We start from the raw sequence: 21,669 nt of genomic DNA, 5'->3' as shown, positions 1-21,669 counted from the left end.
AAAAAGATCTAATATCTCAAAGAATGGGCCCATATTCCCTCTTCAGGATTATGCTATTTCACATAGGGAAAAAAGATGTTGATGATAAAGATATGTGTGACCATTTAAGAAATAAACCAAAGATGAATTAATATTCCATGGAGATTCTGTCAATAGCAGATTAATAAGAAGTTACAGATGAGGCAGTCTAAGCAAAGTTTAGGTACTATTTTTTTATTGTGGATCTACACTTGCAGTCCCGTTTTCACAACTCTTTTATTTTGATGTACCTGACACTTTTCCTCTTGGCTCCCATTTCAGTCCCTCTTAAGTACATATTTGGTTGTAGTGGCCAATTTTTTTTTTTTTTTTTTTTTTTTTTTTTTTTTTTTTTTGCTGGCAGATGTCTTTTCCTTGTTCTGTGCACTGCGAGGAGTTCAACGTGGCATGTGAAAAATTTCCATTTCAGGTTTTCTTAAGCTATATACAAAATTAAACTGCTGGCAAAAATAGATAGATATATAAAATTATACAGCAGAAAAAGCTGCTCGACAGCTCCCTTTCTTCCCTTCCTCCCTTCTTTTTGCCTTTTTTCCCCCCCAAAATAATTGCAGAAATATTGCCGTCAGCCCGAAGCCTTTCTCCAAGTGTAAAGTCAGAGGGTTTTGCCCACAAAGAATTTCCACTGACTGTTGCTCCATGGATCTGTTTCTACTCTCACAATATTGCAGACTGCGAAGGAGAACTGAGAATTACCATAAAAATCGGGACGTGTTTTGTTGCATCAGTATCATGTTGGCATCAACACCACAGACTCGGGCAGAAAAAAAAGCAGCCTTTTGGTAGGCAGCCTACTTGGTCTGTGTTTCTGCTGTGTTTGTAAGCCATGCAAGTGGAAGAGAAAGTTAAAACTTGGAGAGAAGTAACATCCTCCAGGCTCGGCACGAGTTACAGCAAAATCTGAGGTCCAACCACCATAAATCATGGAGAAACGGAATTATATCTGCACCTCAAAGGACAGTGGATCATTATAAATATAGGAAAGAGTTGGGTGTATATATAGTTGGCCCCCTGAAAAAATATTCAGCATAATGTGTTGACTCTGAAAATGCATCCTAAAATCCATTTTCACTTGGTCCCAGCACTGCAAATCCAAAATTTGAGGAAGGAATTTAAAACCAGAAAAGTCCAGAGCTCTCCAAACCCGTAACTACACTGCGTAGACGAAATTTTAATCAAACTTTTAAAGCCATGGTTATGATCTGATGAACAGACAGCTTGACTTGATTACATTTTTAAGTTTCAGTTTCTATTTCTGTTTTAAGATGAAAAAGATCATAGAGTGTCAGAAATTTGAATACTGAATAGCAAAAGCTCTTGCAGGTTTAGAAAGCATATAGAAAAGCTGGCAAAAGAAAACGCTATTCCATTGCCACCATCTGCTTTCTGGCATATTGAAGAAACTTTACTAACAGCAACATTTTCTTGCATTAGAATATCTGCTAATTAGTTTTGTTGTAATTTTTTTTTTTTAAATTACCTTTTACACAGAAGGCAAATAGCCAGGTTTTTTGGCTGGCTACACCTTACACCACGTCTGATAACATTTTCACATTAAGTTCAGTTTACCTCACTTTTTTTTTTTTTCTATCAAAATCCTATCTTTAGCATAGTCAAAGCCTGCAAAAACTTTGCCTTGCTGAGACTAAAGAAAAAAACATCAAACATATGAAGTGTTAAAAATCGCTGAATAACTCAAAGGAAAAAAGATAATTTTGAAGGCGTTTTGGCTGAAATCTATTTTCCTTTGAATTGCATGAGTGTTTTAAAATGTTAAAAACACTACAGAGTGACTAATGAATGTAAAAGAATGATAAAGAGTATGGGTCCAGTTATCAGTGATGTGCCTAAAACAAAATAATTTTGGACAGTCTGCCATGCAAATATTGACTAAAATGTCATAAATAATGTCTGCAACAAAGGGAATCCTGCAAAGGAATATTCTGATGTACTTAATGCATTGTAGAGTGTGCCTTTTAGCAAGCAGTACGTTACAGAGTCTGAAAACTTCAGTTGGACAAAAAAATCCCCCTAAAATTTCCCAGACAAAAACATTACTAATGTTGTTTATTTTTTTTTTTTTTTTTTTTTTTTTTTTTTTAGAAACAGACCTTCCCAAAAGTTAAAGGTGCAGCCTTGCATTTGGGAAAGGGCTCACTTTAGAAGCTGATTTTCCAAAGAAATGAGTTGTTCAAGAACTACGAATAGACCAAATGTAGCCACCTCACTGATTTACAACTACTTCCTCTGCCATTTTTAACAGGATTTTCACCCATTTCTCTGCTGGCAGGGAAGAGGCTGTTTGCAGGTCTTTGTCAGAATGTACTGAAATCAAATGCAAAGACATTAAATCGACCGCTGCCCTGGGCTAGGGCTGAGAGGTGGCAAAGCTTCTGTTCCAGCACTTCTTAGGACCTAATTCTGTCTCAGTTCCAGAGTCTGACTGGCTCCAAGTGTAGGGTTAGAAATAAAAATGCAATCCTGTGAGAATGATGGCAACACACAGGGTGGGCAGGAAGGGCTCCAAACCACCCTCAAAATCACAAGATTTTAGTAATTTTATTATTTTTTTAGTAGCACTGGAATATGATGTCAAAATGAGGGAAGCTGCATTAAGAACTCCAGATTACCTACATCTCCACTGACACACTGTGCTATGCATAATCACAAACAACCCAGTCACTTTTTTTTTCTGAAAGTCTACTAAAAAAATTAAACAATCGGGTCTACACTGAAACCTTCTGCATGTGTTTTCCAAAATTTCATTTCTGAGAAAAATTTCACAGCCATTGAGATGACAAAAAGCAAAGATATTTTACATTTCTAAAGCATCTTTCATCCAAGATCAAAGAACAATATCAACAATAATTCTCAAAATACTCCTTTGAAACAGAAGTACTAAAAGGAGTGCTATTAAATTTATTTTATCTTTATCTAGCTTGATCTATTTTCTTTAGAAAATGCTGGTTACTGTAGCATCTCTCTAGTCAGATGAGGACTATAGGTTAAGTGACTTGACCAGAAACACTTACTAGCTCAGTGGAAGAAGTGATAATGCTCCCATTTGGGAGTCAAGGATTCTAAACCTTTCATCCACTAATTAAAAACATATATAAATATAAACTGATGCAGGGAGCATGAAAACTCCTCAACCATCATGTGACGGATGTGCCACCGAGTCAAGGGAAGGATCTGGAATCAGCAGCACACAAACCAGTTGGCAGGACGTGCTGTGGCAGCGTGGATGGACAGATTAATAAGCGTGTCGTGGCAACAAACTACAAATGAAGAGAATGAGCACACATTTGCTGTTTTTCAAACCCCTTGGAAAAAAATTAATTCAAATTTCTTATCAAAGATGAAAAGCCCTTCCCCCCTGAACCATGCAGGGAAGTGCTCCTTGCTCTCCCGTGGAGGCTCAGGAAGAGCTTGGGTTTTCCAGCTGCACCACGGGTCACCCACAAAAAGATTGGTGGGCTGTGTGGCAGGGTCTGCGGCCAAAGAATTTGTTTAACACGAAACTCAGAATTACTTAAAAATAAATTACAAGCTGCGTTACACACCATATAATTCAGCCTTTGGGCCAAGATAATTCTTGACATAACCCAACTGGAATTACACCGGGGAGAGACATAGTGCAGTGCTTTCATAAGGATCCTTTCCTTATCATTCCTGCAATCAGGCCGTATGTGGGTATAACTGATAATCTCCTGCCTGCTCTGTAACATGGATGAAATGTTATCGACTCCACTGTCTCATCAGAGAGCAGCACACGCTCTGCCAGCGTGCACTGAACCCACTGCTGATAAAAGCAGCCCCTGTTTGGAGAGGTGTGCTTTACAGTCCTTGTGGTTTTTTTTGCAGCAGAGGAGCTGTTGGACAATGAAGAAAAACATTTCAGCTCCCCTGAAAGTTTGACTGTTCCTTTTCAAACAATACAACACAAGATTCGGGACATACTGCTGACACAGCAACATTAGTGCCTCAAAGAAACTGTGGGAAATGTCAAATTTATGGTCCTATGGGTGATTGGGGGAAGGTTTCTTCCCCCCCTTCAGCAAGCCTCTGTCAAAAACAGAGCCTCTAGAAAGTTTTTGGCTACGTCCCAGCAAAGCAGAAGGAAGCTGTATCCCACACTTCCCCTGGGACTTAATGAAATATACAGCCTCTGGGCTTCTTTCAATTTGGTCTTTCAGATTGCTAAACCAGTGAAAGAAGGATCCTAGCTGTCACAAACGTCACATGTTTGGGGTCACCTGCTGCTCGGGGGTTCTCATGCCAGTTGTTGACATAATAAGCACCCCTTACACTTTAATTACAATTCACAGTGTGCAAACTCTGCAATCTGCTTTAAGGCAGACAGTCTTTTAAATCAACACTAAATTCTACTACTGTTTGAGCAGAAATGGGAGGAAAAAGATGTCCAGCTGACTGAATAATTGTATTCAAATATTTGTGATCCCAAAGAAAAGTAAGCACTATCCAGTGAAAAGAGCAACTGTATTGCCTGTAACACTTCAGAAAGCGTAGTTAAAACTCGACTTGCTCCTCACAGTCACGCAGACGAGGCACGTGAGGCGTTTTCATTTGATGAGCTCTTTCCAAAGCTCCTGTGAGCACAAACCTGAGCACCCAGCTGTGTTTGGCCTCGAGCACGGAGCAGGCTGGACACAATGCCGGACACTGGGATCGCCTAAGGGAAGGAGGGAAACTCTCAAGCCCTCTTAGCACGAATTTCAACAGGACTTGTGCAATGAAAGCCTAAAAGGGAAGACGTGTTTATTTTACTCTGGAATGCTTTATTTAGTTCAGTACAAGAAACATTGGGTCTACTTAAAAATACTTATTATTTTGAGAAACAGATGAGAGTCCTTTGGTTTCCTTGACCGCTACCTCTTTTTTAACTATTACTCCTAATAAAGACATATCAAGACCACCAAACTTGAATAAATTGTACCAGTTGGAAAGGAATAAACCTCTCCTCTCCTTATATGTTAGAGAAAATCCATTTTAGTATTCATGCATCTAAAAATGCCTCCAGTAAATTATACTATTTACAAGGCCTTGGTTGAATCCACCTTTTCCCATGGAAACAAAAAGACCACGAGAGGGGACACAGAGCTCTGGGAGTACTTCTACAAGAATTTCTGTGTTTGCCCTGCTAGAAACGCTGTTAAATTGTGGGTTGTGGATCACACTGTCCACACAGGAAAGGCAGCACAAGTTCCAGCAGCTGCGCTCTGCACAAATTCACCCTACATGCTCTCGGGGAAACAAAGGAGAAGTCAATAGCCTGATACGAGGGCCTGTTCCTATTAAAATCAACAGGAGTGACTGGCCACAGGAGCAGTTGTCCAACTGGCTTCTTAGGAAAAAACAAGGATGGATTTTCACCATGTTCAACAGCCAAAGCGGCATGCTCCTTCTGCCTCGGCCGAGAGGGACAGAACCTCCTCTCGCTGCCTTTGCCGTCGCTGCTCTCCCTCCTCGCTCGCTGTACCGGCGACCTCAGATAAACTCGAAACGTTTTGAAATTATCATCAGACTGTGAAGCACTTCAATGAAAATCTATAAAACAAATTTATAGTGTGCATTCATGTGTATTATATATACACTTAGAATGGGATTTATCATTTAGCTGACCTTTGGAACACTGGTATTTTTAGATCCAAAAAAATGTGTGTTGATTGTACTTCAACCCAGTCCCCTTACAATGTACCAACTCCTTGATATCTTAGTACAGGAAAGATAATTGCAATGAATTTTTATATTTCAGCACATGGGAAGATAAGATTAGACAGTAGGGACATAAAAGCAAACTGCACCACATAAAAGATAAGTTTCTGAAAGTTACAATTTACACCAAATGTTACAGATTAAAATGTTCAAAGCTATTTATAGGATCTTGTGCTGGTCCCATTATAGACCATGGGAAGACAGCAAAGAATCAGCTCTACCTTTTCCTTAATCACTTCCTCCCATACCTAAAAACCCTTTGGAGCACACAAATTATTAATGATATTAAGACTATTACTAATTCCCATTACCACTCAGGTAAGGACACAGGTGCCTCAGCAAACTAGTCCCAAGGTCACGTGTGCTGACAGACCTCACCATCCAAGAGGATTGTTCCTACTCTAATGGGATTATCTACAATCTGAACAACTCATCCCAAAAGGTAAATAAACATTTGATTTCCCTCTGCTTTCTGCATGTGCCATGTTTGCCTCTGTCAACCGAGTGTCTTGTATTTTTAAAATGGGATATTTTTCTTCTTTATTCCCTACTATTAAGTTGCCACCAACAGTAGCTTGTTCAGTGGAAGAAATAAAGAATAACAGCAAGAGAGATACATGTTCCTCCATACAAGGTATAAAAAATCAGAGCTGGAAAGCAAATCAGAAGTCGGGAAATATAGTTAGGGGGGCACACAAAGTGCCACACGATTCATCGACAGGCAGCAGGCAGCAGGCACAGCCACTGCCCACCAAAGGGCACAGGTGCAACGGCAGAAAAATAACCGAGTGCAAAGCAAAGTTTGTAGCAGAGTGGCTAACAAATGACACCCTCTGGAAAGCTGTCCTGGCAGCCGCCAGCACACGGCATCCGCTGCCTCCGGCTGAGCCCTCGGACTGCTTCCAGTGCCACAGAAACAAAGAGCGCTCGCGGGGCGAGGCCAGGCTCCGACCAGCACGCTCAGGAGGGATTTTTCAATCACAGCTTAGCCATATTTTCTGTTTTCTTTCTCAAACTTAACCTTCTCTGAGGACCGTTTCTATGAATAGGCTCAAATTTCAGCCACTTCTGATGAAGGCCTTTACGATAAAAGTGTTGCTAGAAATGTCTGACAAGGGAAAAGTGATTTTTTCCCCCGCCCCGTACTATACAATTACTAAAAACATATGGTGGAAGAGATTCCGTGCAAACCTGGAGTGTGGTCTGTTTTCCACAAAGATGAGGGAGGAAAAGTTGCAGCCCCAGACACGGGATTGATAAAAGAAGGAGCAATGAAGGAAACTATTTTGAAAACAGAGACTCTGTCTGCCAATGCAGTAAAGAGTAACTCCATACACAAAATTACATGTAGACAGAATCAACCCTCCTTTCAGGATTTGTGGGTGTGAGCTGTATACAGAGTGTTTGCTGAAGCCCAATTCATGTTCAAAAGAAAATTCAGCCAAAGAATAAGTTTTTAAAAGGAGCCTTTGAAGCAAAATGCAATGATGTGTTAAAGACAGAACCAGAAGAGTTTATTTAAACACACAGCACAAAAAACAGGGAAAACAGAAATTAGGAAATTAGAAGAACAGTCAAGAAGGCCTTTTCCTGGAACTAGAAGTTCTTGTATCTATGAATATTTTATCCAGATTCAACTATCTTTTTCAAGTCCTTCCTATTAAAATTTCAGACATTTTCTTCAATAAAATCAGGAAAGTGATTTGAAATGTATTGGTAGAAGATATAAAATTAGTTGTGTGTGGATGTTACAAAGGATCTGGGAACCTTGCACCCTTTAGATCTGCTTATTTAACTATTTAGCAGCACAATTCAGAATTTGCCTAGGACTGGTTTGATGCCAAGCCATAAGAATAAAGCAGGAATGTCTCTGTCCTACAAATTTTAAACTCAGGGTTTTTTAACTTAGTCCTCAAATGTGAACTGTATTCCCTTCCTAAAATTATTATGTAGCCCATGAACTAGGTAGAAAAGTATATGTAAGACTTTAAAAGAGGCTGCTTTTTTTCCCCTTTAAACTTCCTATCAAGAGTAAATCATTTTGTGAACATGCTCAGAAAATGGATATTTCATGCTGGTTCCAAAAAGAGGAATTTCTTCATTTAGCAAACCCAAGCCTAAAAATAAGTGTCTAAAACTGAAAAAAAAGTTAGTTATAAACCCCAGTTCCTCATGGCACTGCAGCACCCAACAACACTCAGCGACGAGGAAAGTCTGGCCCATCCTCTTACAACAGCTCTCTCGTCTTGAAGAAGTTCCAAAATAACCTCTGTGATAAAATCAGTCCATGCAAGTACAGATCCTTCCTGTAAATGTCTCCCAACTCCATGTGTTGCTTTGTTCTGGGATAGCTATGATTTTATGGATGCATGGATGTACCCAGTCCATCCCAGGAGGATGAGCATTCCCACCTTACTCAAGGTGGGAATGCTCAACCTCCTGACTAACCGAGGTATGGGCAGCCCTCAGTACACCTCTGCAGAGCTCCAGTTTGCCCAGTCTCTGCTAGATACTCATTTTATTATGGCAGGATAAATAAAACAGGAATAGCAAGGGAGAGCGGGGAAGGGTGGCAGCGAGAAGACAGCCAAAGGTATTACAGAGTTTACACTGTTTTATTTTCATGTATGTGCCCCGAAACTCAAACTTCTGGGCAGAAGCGATGGTGCCATGTAACCCCAACTACAGCCTACGTGTGCGGGTGTGGCTGTGTCCCTGAAGTCCCCCTTCATCTCACACCCCAGAAATCCAACCTGGAAAAAAGAAGAATGCCTTTCTTGCAAGGTATGAGGTTTGGTCCAAACTGAGAGAAGAAACTGAAGAAAAATAGTTGTTTTAGGTGCCACAGCTCAGTTAATAGGGGCTGAGTCCATTAGTCATGACAGGCAAGCCTGCAATAAATTATGACTGTCTTGTGCTCCCCCACTAGGCAAAATCCTTCCCTGGTTTTTCGCCACTCCTTACTCAAGAGCAATACCCAGGACATATTCCAGGACGATTTGCTCTGTGCTGCTGAGACCGAGAAGCAAGGACACTGGAGGGGTGAATGCACCAAATATCTGACTTTGCAGCTTTCTCAACCTTACACAGGTACCATAATCCAAGCAGAAACTCTTCCATACCTGCAGCTGCTGAAATGCCTATGGACTGCTCCTGTCTGATCTAGGACAGGGCTCATCCCTTACCCCTGCACAGGGACCTCACTGCCAAAGTCCAGGATCACTAATTGTGATCAAGACTAATTCTGACCAGGATTAATTTTCATCAGGACTGTACCCAAGGCTGCCATCCTGCAGATCTCACATTTTGCTGAGCTCTGTTGAAGCAAAGAACAGAGAGCCCTTGCCTCAAAGAGCTCACGATTTACTAGGCCTAGCAGGAGAGCTGGACAAGCACAGCACCTAAGTCTCCTGCCAAGTGTAAATCTTCAGAGCTCTGGCTCCAAAAGGCCATAAATAAAAATGGGGGAAAAAAAGTATAAGGTAATTTTGTCCACTCTGTTTCATTCCAAACCTTTGAAGGAAAGAATATATTAAAAGCACCAAAGTCCTTTAATAAATACATAAACCACAGAAGGGTATGTTTTAGACTTAAAATACCACCTTGGTCTAACTACAGTGTCAATAATGCAATGTGATAAGAAATGTAGTGTACTGGCCCCCTGTTTTAGGCATAGATAATGGAACACATCTAAAAAGTGCCTAAAACTAATGCTGAATGTGAAGAACAGCAAGAGAATAATTGCTGGCTGAGTATTTATGTGCTCAGGACAGACTGGATCGAAACTCCCTGGTCCATCAAGTATTTCCTTTTTTACAGAGTGCCCCTAACTGATGCTTACTTGGGGCTCAGCTTCTTTGAAGAGTCCAGAAAATGCTCCATCCTGTGAGCATCAGCAGCCTTTGGGGCACACACAGACTTGCAAGGGATCGGCCTTTACAAATATTTTCTAATTGATTCAACCATGATCCTGAAGATGGAATTTTATTTCCCTCTTTTCTTTTTTTTTTTTGTGGTTAATTTCTTTATTTATTATGCACTTGAGGAGACTTCATTGTCCAACTATTTTATTATTTGCTAGAGAAAAAAAATATATTTGTGAATGGCTCCATTATTTCGGCAGTTAGCCTTCTGGTGCACAGAAAGTTTCCCTTCTGAACAGGCACTCATTCATTCTGCTGCACCATTGTACATTTTATGGCTTGCCATACCAAAAAAAAAAAAAAAACCACCCAACTTTTTTATTTCTTTCAGTGCTCCTATTATTGTAATAATTTAAAAAGTGGCTTCCACTGTATTTATATCACATCACTTGGATAAAGGACTGCTACCCACAATAAATCTAGTTATTTTCCAAAGTAGATTGCTCATTAAATATTGTATATAAAAGAGCCCTCTGAGATTCAGGATAATCCACACAGTGTTTTTTAGATATCTCTTTCTACTTAAATAAATAATTGTAATCACAAATGTGAACCAAGTACTGTGCTTATAAGGTTGAATTAATAAAAACTGAACTTTATATAAGCCTCAGCTACAGAACATTATGCCAGTGAAGAATTTCAGGTGCAAATAATCAGAGATTACTACACACCAGGGAATTCACCAGTGGTCATGAATGCTCTCAATCTACTTCAGTGAGGTAAGCAATATATTCTCTAATATGATATAGTCCAGGCTCTGTTACTGTGTTTTAGAAGTTTTTACTGAACTGAAAGATTTTTTTTTTATGTTTTACTCGTAAAGCAACCATTTCTTCAACTTGTGCATTTACAGGACGGCGAATATACCACATGATCCTAAAATGTTTCTGTCTCTTAACTTCTCTAATTTTGAATTAGAGCTACAGAACTCAGCAAATGCTTTAAAAACAGTACAAGGGGAAGGGAAATAAATGTATATGGTGTCTCTGCATCTTCCCCAGTGTAGCTGACTCAGTCTAGCTGCTGCTAACAAATATAGATCCTAATTTAACTTTGGAAAAGTGGGGGTTTGCATCTTAATTATAATAGCTTCTCCCAGTGATAACTATGCACTGAGTCCCAGAATTTACTTAAACTCCTGTAAACTGTAATGGTTATTTAAAATGTGGTGTGCTGTGTAACAGATCAGATCTGCAACTAGATCTGGAATAATTCCATTAAAACCAGTGGAACTACAGAGATTTCTATCACTTGTGGTATCACTATAAATCTCTTGTAAATAAGGCCTGAATTGTTAATGCTGTCACTGGTGAAGCAAATTCCATAACCCACAGATAACCTAGGCAAGCTGTGGCTGAACTGTACAAATCATCCCTTAACTTAAAACTGAATTTAGTCAGTCATCCAGACTCCATATAGAGTTGAATCATTATCTGAATACAGGACATCAAATATTTTCTAAATAACAAGGCACACAGTATTAGAGTCATTAAAAGCAAAGAAGTGTCTGAAAAAGACTGGCAGAAAACTTGTTTCTGATATTTTGCCCGAGGACAGGGATACAATCTGTCCCTGGAAATCTCTGTAAATCATGGATATTTTCTTTTTTCCCTTTCCCCTTGCTTTTTTCTTCTCCTTTCCCCCTTGCTTTCTTCTTCTCCTTCCCTTTCCCTACCCTTCCTTTCTGAAGATCACCCAGTCCAACTGGATTACTCAGGACACAAGATCTGGAACCATGTTGAATAACATAGAAAAGAACATGGCCTAATCTATTTGTCACGAGTTAAATTCAGACTGTAAAACAGAAAGCAGTCTTTTCTTTCCAATTACAACTTCACTTTGAAATCTGCAAACCCAAACTCAATCCTAAGAAACTCTGGTCAGGTGTAGCCAGGTTATCCCAGGAGTTGTTATAGGTGTGAGGATGAAGGCTAAAATGGTTCCCTACATGGAGAGGAAATGAGATCTAGGCATTGTTAAGGACACAGAAAATTCCTGGGATTAAAACGTTTTCTGGGTGAAGTTCACCCCAAACCAGACTTTCAGGCAAAGACTTACATCACTCGGAAGCTAAAGCAAGACTGAGAACTGCTCAGCCTTTGTGCTGATCTCCAAAGAAGACGAGAAGGCAATCAAGAAAGAGGGAACCACACAGCAAATGACACTGAAGAGGATGGATGAAAACACATCTCCTGATTTGGCTCCACTCCACAGCTACACAAAGGACTACATTGTCTGGCAGCATTTGTATTTTTTTATGTTCAAAAATACGCACTTAGAATAATTTTGCTTGATAGCACATACTGAGGAACACCTGTATGCTCCTACATAGTGCCTTACTGGAGAAGCAGGTGTGACACTCCAGATCCTGCAGGATCACCTCTCTGTGCACCTCTGTGAACACAGAGTCAGTTAAGGGCATGATTTTGGGGAACACAATAATTCCTTTAGTTCCTTTAGAACTGAGGGTTGAACGTCAGTACTGTACTACCCAGCTGCTGACCTCACAGTGCAGCACTTTAGTGATAAGGAACAGAAAACCTGTTTGGAAAGCTTAATGCTGCTGTTACTCTGTGTTTTTTCCACTCTAATTTTGCTCAGCAGTTAACTGAAATCCCCATATTTCTTTCCTCATTCAAACCAAAACCTCGCAGCACTAAGAAAACCACAGATACTGTAATAAGCCGTGACTCATCCAACATCACCCGAGTAGGAATTACACATTTTACTGTAAGGGTATCTAGGCCATCTCTACATCTAACATTTTATCGAGAATAAGGCCAAAACATATCACTTTCAGTATAGCAGGGAAAAGGAAGTTTTTGTGGTTAAAGCAAAGGCCAATGAGTCAGATGATGTGGGCTCTGTTTCCAGGCCTCACACAGACTTCCTATGTGACTTCAGCTGAATCTCTTCACTGCTCTGCTCCTCCTTGCTTTCCACATCTGTACGAAGGATGTCAGAATGTCACATCCATTCATCTTGGTTTCTCAAATTTTTTGAGACATCTGGGTGGGACATGCAAAGTGTTATGATAACTACCATGCATCTGTTTTTCTGCTGTGAACAGAACCATTATCTGCTTCTGGATGGAGAAGAAAATAGAAAGGCCAGCCTCAGGAAAAAAAATAAAAAGGAGATTTAGTGTAGAGGATTGGCTCATCTCTGATTTGACCAGCACAATCACAAGTAAAATAATTCAAAGGATGCAGAGCACAAAGATTTGGAGGAGTGAACACTGACAGACCTCTGAAATCCCTTGACCTTACTGTAGATTATTGCACTGTGCTGCATCAGATGCAGCAGCCTTTTTTTTTAAAATTTATAATTCATAGGCATATAATTAAATCTTGCACATTCATTTTGAGAAAGCACAATAGCTAAACCACTAACCCTTAAGCAGAGTCTAGCAGTGGCATTTGGAGAGTCAGCCACACTCTCTCACCTATGCTGGCAAACACATTACTCTGGCTGTGAAGGAAACCACAATGTGGGAAGGAAAGCCTACAAAAGAATGAAAACAGAAAGTGTCTAAGGCCTTGGCAGAAGGACACTAAATAAAATAGAGAGTGGTGACTCATTTTGGCAGTGAATCCACCTCAACCCCTTCAAAGGCTTTGGCAAGAGTCCTCGGAGGAGACCCCAGGCTTTTGCCAAGCCACAAAACACCACAATTATTATCGCAGCAGTCATCAACAAAACAGATTTTGTAAACTGACTTGTTGGCACATAGATTAAAGAAGCTATAAAAAGGAATAACAGCTGTTTGGGTTGCCCTATGCAGAAAGTTACTATATAAAAAGTACTTTTACACATATCATATATACGTACACACAGACACACACAGATGCACATGATGTGTACATGAGGAATATACAAACAAGCAGAAGTGCCAAGAGCTGCTGAAGGATTTCACTGCTGTTCGTGGGAGATAAATTTGCAGGTCTGAAAAGTTGTAAACTAAAGAACTGATCCTCTGCTCAGTCCTACCCGTGTCACAATACTCACTGCAGCGTTTCATTAGTTTCAGTAGAGCTGTTGCCATTATACAAGAGTATAACGACATCAGAATCTACAGCTAATAATGGCTACTTAAAGAAAAGTACCACAGAGCTAATTCCCTTCCTAAATCAAAAGAAAATTTACTGATGCATAAATCAGAAGACAATCTTTACGTGCAGGAGCCACCCTAATATGCGGGATAAAATGGACCAGAGATAATTTAGGATAAGCCACAAGTGTCCTAATGGCTCACAAATTTTTCACAATCAAAGGTTATGTTCAGTTTTTAAACTAGATGTGTTTGAATATTTATGTAAATAAAAAAATTGTCAACTTTTGTAATTGAAAATTAGGTTTGCAGCAGATTATGAAGTTTTGTCTACCTAGATCTCAAACACAAAAGCAAGAATGAACCCCGAAATTCAATTTTAAAAGTGGTGATGCATATTATGCTAGTGTGCATGCCGCACCTAGGTTTAGTATCTCCTAAACACTGCACTTTTTTTATTTAAAGCAGATGAAACATTATCCTTTGAATTAACAGGGTTTTATTAAAGTGGCAGAGAGATGAAGTTGAGAACATGACACCAGTATCCTGTTCCAATCTTTCTTTAAAAGTCTTCACTAAGATTTTTAAACACTAAAGAGGGTTCACTTTGAGTTTCTATACCAATTTTTTTATTACATTGATAAGCAAGACTTTTCTTGATTTTTTTTTCCCTTGAATTTGAAGTGCTCTAAATTTTGGTCATGTATAATGTCAAGATATCCTGAAAAATATTTTAGAGAATCTGGTATATAACTCAATAAATGCATCTGGCTCAATTAAACTCCATGTGCCCTGACCAGTCTCCAATACTTTTTTCAGAGGCTCTGTGTCTTAATCTCATCTTTTCACCACAGAATCAAGAGTTCAAATTACATCATTAAAAATAATACCCTGGTCTAAGGAAGTACGATGGAAATATAGGCTGCCAATGAACGAGGGTGAATCTGAACTAAAGGGATGTTTATAACCTCTACGAAGACATAAAGGAATAAGTTATGGGAGAAATGTGGATATAAACAGCAAACATTGCTGCAAAAGACATCTGCATCCATATGAATTTCCTCAACCAAATGGATGAAGGCAAAGTAGATTTCAGGGTCCTGCCATTCCTGCAGGAGAAATGATGTGGCCCATTGACCCAACACGAGTAGAGGATGTGCAATAGCAGAGATGAAGCATTTGGATTTAGGTGTGGATCCTGTTGCTGCTTTAATACTTCACAAACACCGGGTGGAGGGAAGCTGTCACATCACCTGGGATGATAATACTTGATTTTCCTCTGTTGGCTTAAACAGGGAAAATATACCAAGTAATTCGAGAGTGAGACTATGAGAAAGGGAGTTTTTACTAATATAATCCACCTGAATGTAGGTATTTGCATCAAAAAAAAGCCTCTATCTACCATTCTGTTCCTATAACTACAAATATTTTCCAGCTGCATAGAGGACCATTTAGTATTTTCAAAGTTACTTGTCCTTAGGCAATCTGTTTAATTTCAAGTGCCATCCAAAAAGTAGCTGGGACTGTATTTACTGCTTGTATGCACAGGCAAGCATTTAGCATGGGATGGTCAGCATAAAAATACAAATCCATACATTTAAAGTTCTTAACTTAAACTATTTGACTTTTCTTCTTATCCTTTGGTTTTTTCCTTTCTTTTTTCGGGCCACCTTGGACTGCATAATGCATTTCACAGGCACCAAATGAGCTCGCACACCAGCAGAAGCAGTGAGTTTCACCTATCCAAGTATTTAAAAAGCTTGCAAGCACACACTTTCTCCTGTGCAGCCCGGAGATCCCTGTTGAGTCTATGCCAAGTCCCTGAAAAGTTGGACACTGCATCCGGTATTTACACTAAGCTAAAATTCTAATCAGCACTAACAGCAGTGTGTTTTAATTCACCCTTATGATTTTATTTCAATCTGCTAAGTAGCACAACTGCCAGAAAGAAACTGCTATAAACTCCAGTAAACAAATGCAGGGGAAAAAAAATATATATGTACATATACATATATAAAAAGATAATCCTAAACCTGTTGGAGATAAAGTTTGCACCACTTCAGACACACAGTTCAAAAAGAAAGTCTGGAGGTTTGGTCAAAGCTGCACTCTGCTGATTTCTTTCCAAATATCCTACCTTCTACACTGGGTTTGTATAACTTTTCTTCCCCCCCAACGTGTTTGGTACTTTTTAGCCAAGGAAGGAAAACGCTGATGTTATTTTACACCGGCTATTTCACCTCACGTCCTCCCCTCGGCAGCTTTCTGCCAAGTGCTGTGAAACAAGAACACAGTAACTACTTGAATCTCTGGATGACACTATAAATCGTAGTGCCAAGAGGCCGGTGCCAAGTCCGGCATCTTCCTTACTTTGGGAAGGAAAACAAAACACACACACGCGCACACACACACACAAGCACAAAAAAAAAAAAAAAAAAAAAAAAAAGCCAAAAAAAAAAAACTAAAAAAAAAAAACCACCCAACAATTCGGCAGCAGGAAAATGATGAGAAGTTGGTCACCATTTTGGACCTGTTCAGTGCAGTCAGACCTTGGCAGCCATCTTACAGCTTGGCAACCATTTTGAGAATGTGCCTGGCAAGCTCTCAGAGCTCGCCGACACTGTTTCAACACAGCGCTGGTTAAATATAGTCCAAATTAAACAATACTGTGTAATATCAGGTAAACTTGCCCTTCAGAAATCCACCCTGCAGGTGTTTATAAGTACATCTTTAAAGACAGACGGACACTGCGCTTGCCATGGGGCCGCCTGGGCCCCTTAACCCTTTCCAGAGCACGGTGCTGGCGAAGCCCCACCGAGGCACCCATGAGGGGGTCCTGGTGATGGGAACACAGTGCAACAGGGACCCTATGGATGTTGGGACACAGAAGACGTGTTGCCTTTCATCAATGTTTAACGAGGCCCCAGGAACCCCACTGGGACCAAAGGCCCCTCCAAAGGAGGAAATGGGATGACAGGGGGACTGCACACAACAACACGTAAACCCGCAGCTGTCGTGTGAGAAAAAACTACTTTTGCAGCTTTAATTTCCTGACTAACTTTTCCATGTGCTTCTCTCCCAGAGAAAAAAGGAAAAGTTTGAGGAGAAAAAAGTCATCCCAGCAGCCAGACATCTTAGGCAAGGCTGGTTTATTGAGAGAGCCCGATGGCGGGGCGAGCTGTAAACAAACACTTCCCTTCTTCTCCCCACCCTGAGAGATCAGTGTGTTTTTGGACCAAACGCCCTTCACTCTGACAGTGCCAAAATCCCAAGGAAGACTTTGTGCCAGATGCAGAAAGGCATGGCTGTCAAAAACTGCTCTGGCCCAGGAGTAGGAAAAGTGCTGTGAAGAGCCAAGCGAAGCGCCTCAGTACCACTCCTCGGGGCCAGGGGGTACAGCAAGGTATTCTGGCCATATTTCTCCCAGTATTTTAAACAATCCTTTTGCTGAAGAAGTTCATTTTTCATATTTAATGTAGTGTAAACACATTTAATAACTTGAGGAGGAATGCGGGGTGAGTGTTTTTACAGAACAAACAGTGCTATCTCCAGGACTGCTGCACTAAAGTTTAGTCTACATGAGGCTCTAACTCTGTCAGCCTATTTGAATAAAACTTAAAAAGATAATATATGGGTAAAACTCAACACTTGGAAAACAGAGTGTGCAAAAAGGCAAATATTTGAAGGTACTAAACAGTATCCGAGTATTAAAATGACATTTTGGGGAAGTATTTAATATCTGAAGAAAAATGTCTATTGGAAATGCTTACTACACACATTATATTCTGCTTCTTATCTTGAAATAATTTAGAGTGGAACAGAAAAGATCAAGTTTATGCTCTATTAGCATAAAGTTTAAACTATAAGGGGTTTTTGACCTTGAAGTCTGAATTAAATGATGTCTGGGATTTTTATTCTCCCTCCTTTTTTTTGCCCTTTTGAAATTTTAATCTGGAGGGGGGGAATTAAAAGCCAACTAATTAAGTGTAATTTCATAGTGAATGAAATAAATTAATTAAACCATAATTGAAATGACAATATTAAATATGAAAATATTATGCTGGAGTAGATCAGAATAAAGTCTTGACACTGCTGGGTATCTTTTATATTGAAGGACAGTATCTGCAGTCGCATGACGTCAGCTGTGCAGGAATAGTTGGGAATGCATTGATAAATTGCTCCATCGATTCTGTTCTGCTTCACTTACCATAATTATAGCACAGTAATGGATGACATGAGTGATATATTTTTACTTTAGAGAAAAGCCAAGAGTTTGCCTGTTTCTTTATGAGATTAGACCAAATCCTTTCAATTAATACAGCATGATTGATATCTAAAAGTGTACTGGGGTAAGATACTCGCTTCATGTGAACATCTTTGAATATTATTGGTTAAATATTGAGATAGAATTCAAAGAGCAGTTTCATTGCTTTAAATAACAGTGTCATTTTGGTAATATGAAAGATGTATCGTCACAATTTTCAAAGACTTTTCTAGGTCCACTTTAAACATTTTGATTTTCTTAGATCTAAAAATCACATCTGCAATTAATATCTGTGTAAGGCAGGACAGCTTAAGCATTTTCCTCGGATTCTATGGACGCCCTCACTGAAATGTTTGCCAAGGCTACCAAAAGATATGTTGGGAGAAAGGCTGGGAGGATTGGATTATGCTTTTCAAATGTGTATGGCCCAGGCTTAACTTTCAGCTGCTCTCCACTGAAGCCAATTGATGAAGCCCATGTGTATATCCAAGGACAGAACTTCCTCTAGTGTGAAGATTGAGTAGAAGATGAAATAAAGAGTGTTATCTTATTGTTGCAGAGGAAGTGCTACCCCTTCTCCAAATTTGCAGAAGAAGAATTACATCAGCAACCTTCCCCACCAATGACACGTTCTTCAGGAATTAAAGAACTGTCACTCAAGAAGCGAGGGAGCAAACGGGTTCTTGCAGAGATCTGACAAAAGATGAGAGCAGGTGAGGCAGATACACATCAAACCACTGTCACAAAAGACAAATCCATATTACAGAGATGCACAGATGACTCTTGTACCAATGCTTGTAAGACTCAATAAATGCAGAAAAGACCTGCACATTGCTCACAGCTCAAGCTTCCCTGCCACAACTCAAACTTCCCTCATGGATACAGGTCCTTCACGTCAACAGAGTAAACATAGGTTGCAGAATACCATTTATGCAATATTCTTATTATCTTAGTTGTCCTGGTTATGGAAGTGCTAACAAAAGAACCCTGAATGGGAGCTTTTTAATCAATAAAAACTTTCCCCAGCCACTATACCTTCATGCTGAGTAATTTCTACTTAGCAGTGGGCAAAGACACCCAACACTCATGGAGTTCTGAATGATGCCAAAAGTATCTTGGGGAAAAAAATGATGTTACCTCCATGTAGCCCTATCTCACAAAGAATTTTTCAGCATATAGTTCAAAAAACACCATAATAAATTTCTCTAAAAATTTTAACCTGTCCCCTCCCCCCGAGCAGTGAGCGTCTAAGATTGATCTGTACTTCTAACTGTTGAATTCATCCCTTTCTCATGTTACAAAGGCTGTCACTGGACATAAAGTGTAACTTGGGATGGCAGTGGCAGCTATCAAACCTCCTGACACATTAGAGCGTCTGAAACCCAGACACCCAAGGTTTACATCAGAAAACTCCAGCATGTAGCGAACAACTCAAAACCAACTATCGACCTTCCTATTGATTTCTAGTGGGGAAACCAAGACGGGAAAAGCACCAGAAGAGATAGGATTTCTTTTCCTCTCCTCATCGCTAACTTAGTGGCTGCCAAACTCAGGTCTTCTCAGGCTTAAGCCATCAGAGGTTTGTGTTGCAGCTAGCCAGGATGTCTGCCTAAGATAATTCAAGCTGAAAGCAGACAGTGTGCAGTGGGAGCTGATTAGCCACTGACTTCCAACGTGACCTGTCTCGGTCCCAAAAGAAGCTTCTTAACAGTAAGATATGGAGGCTACGGCATGGCTGAAAAAAAAATGGTTATCATTTCAAATGGTGTTTGAGGACATCTGACTTTTATAGTTGGACAACTTAGAGGTGCTTTTTGCAACTGGCAAGTCCCAAACTCGTCCCTTAAAATATGTGATCACATACTGCAACAATAGGTTAAAAAGAAATTATTTTCAAAACACAATATGTATATCTAATTAGGATTAAATAAACCTTAAAACAATTCACACTATGGAAAGAAGGTGTTAAAAAAGCCATATATTTTTCATCTCCTTTTCTTCATCAATGCAATCAGTCTGCTGCATGTTTCAGTAACTTTGCTGAAAGTATTCTAGATTTGCATCCATTTAGCTGATGGCACTTTTGACCTTCCATGGAGACTGGGAAAATAATAACTATAGGTGTGATTTTGATGATTCATAATTTAAAAGGAAATATCTCATGTTTGCTGCAGATCATCTGTTCCACTCATTATATTCATCTCTTAGCTAGTATTTTCATGTTTAATTTGGAGATTGCGTGGCCACAGTTCAAAATGAAAGCTTGATTCTGAATCCTATGGATTTTGCAGCTGAATCTCAGCCACAGGAACACCCTTTTCCAATTATAAAATGTATGGTTAGGGTGTAAATCCTAGTGCATATTTTATACTGAAAGTCACAATGTTAGCAAAGCACTCAAGAAACCTCTGAAAATCTTCTGTAAAAACCTGATGAGTTTGTTGTGAAAAACCAGAAATATCTTCTGCATTTAAAACCAGGACTGTGCTACAATCTCAAGAGTTAGACTATCATCTGTTATTTTTAATTTGTTATATTAATGGGCTGCAAGGTCCAAAATATCTGACATATCTGAACTCTTCTGCTGCTCCAGCATTTGTAAAGCTCCAGCATTTTTTACACAGCTCTGCAGGAACAGACCATAATGCCTGGAATGTTTTGATCTTAAGTTTTTAATAACTTTCTTTTTTTATATACTACATATTTTACATGTTTTATTGCAAAACTCACTTTGCAGCTGTTTATCCACTTTAGAGGGTTCTGCTCATCTCCAGGTCCCTGAAGGAAAAAAGCTGAGGTTCCAGCTCCCAGCAGCAGCTGTCCTGCCCCAAGTGGGTGCTGCCCAAGTGCGAGGCACCCCCATCCTCCTCCCTGGAGGAAGAGGAGGCAGAGCTATGGGGCCATGGCCAGGACACCCGGGAAGCAGCTGCTCTCTGGGCAGCCCTACAGACACTTTACAGCTGCTTTCTTCACGGCATTCCCAAGAAAGTGATGTGACTCTCCCCAGGCGATGAGTCCACCTTCTGCAATACCGGGATCAAGTTGCACTGCACTGGAACAGCCAGGCTGGATCAAGTCCTCAGGACTCTCTTTTTCACAGCAAGCGGAAAAATATGAGCACATACATTCATAAAGCTGCACCAAACTATTATGTAAATGCTACATGTTGGAGTGGGTATTTTAGTTTTATGGTGGGACAGCAGGAATAAGCTTATAAATCTAAGGCCCGGGGTCAATGCTTAAGCAGAGATTACCTCTAAGCTTTACTTACACATTCTATTTTGGCCCAACAATTTGCAATGTATTTCTGGAAAAGAGAATAGTCCCAGCTCAGTCCTGCTGGGACAGGCACGTGGTAAGATGCATCTTCCTGAGATGTCTGGGGTGGCACCTAAGAAGGGCTGGCAAATTCCTGTCGGAGCAGTAAAGACGGCAATCTGACTTGAGCTCTGGTGGGGATAAAGTAAATCTGCTCGGCTTCGGGCCGGCACTTTTTCTGGCTTGTGACACCGGCTTTCCTGCAGCCTCACTGCTATCGTACAGCTCGTCATGACCCTCACCCTGACAGCTTCGCCTCCAGCCAAGATCCGTGACGGCTCCTTCCAAAACAAACCAAGACGAAGTTGCTCTGGAGCAATGTTTTTCCTGAACCGAGC

General features: G+C 40.1%; 1 protein-coding gene and 1 long non-coding RNA gene across 20 annotated transcripts in view; one reads left to right on the top strand and one right to left on the bottom strand.

Moving 5' to 3' along the window:
• The window catches only part of NFIA (nuclear factor I A), a 409,015-nt gene that overhangs the window by 123,733 nt on the left and 263,613 nt on the right, over window positions 1-21,669 (bottom strand). The window lies entirely within an intron of this gene.
• LOC137478832 (uncharacterized) lies at window positions 15,731-17,709 on the top strand. The gene is made up of 2 exons (XR_011001836.1): window positions 15,731-16,429; window positions 16,832-17,709. It is a non-coding gene; the product is annotated as an uncharacterized lncRNA (long non-coding RNA).

Source organism: Anomalospiza imberbis, chromosome 9 (genome assembly GCF_031753505.1).
Source record: "Anomalospiza imberbis isolate Cuckoo-Finch-1a 21T00152 chromosome 9, ASM3175350v1, whole genome shotgun sequence".
NCBI lineage: Eukaryota > Metazoa > Chordata > Aves > Passeriformes > Viduidae > Anomalospiza > Anomalospiza imberbis.
The sequence above is the reverse complement of the archived record's forward strand: the minus strand, read 5'-3'. Positions and strand labels throughout refer to the sequence as shown.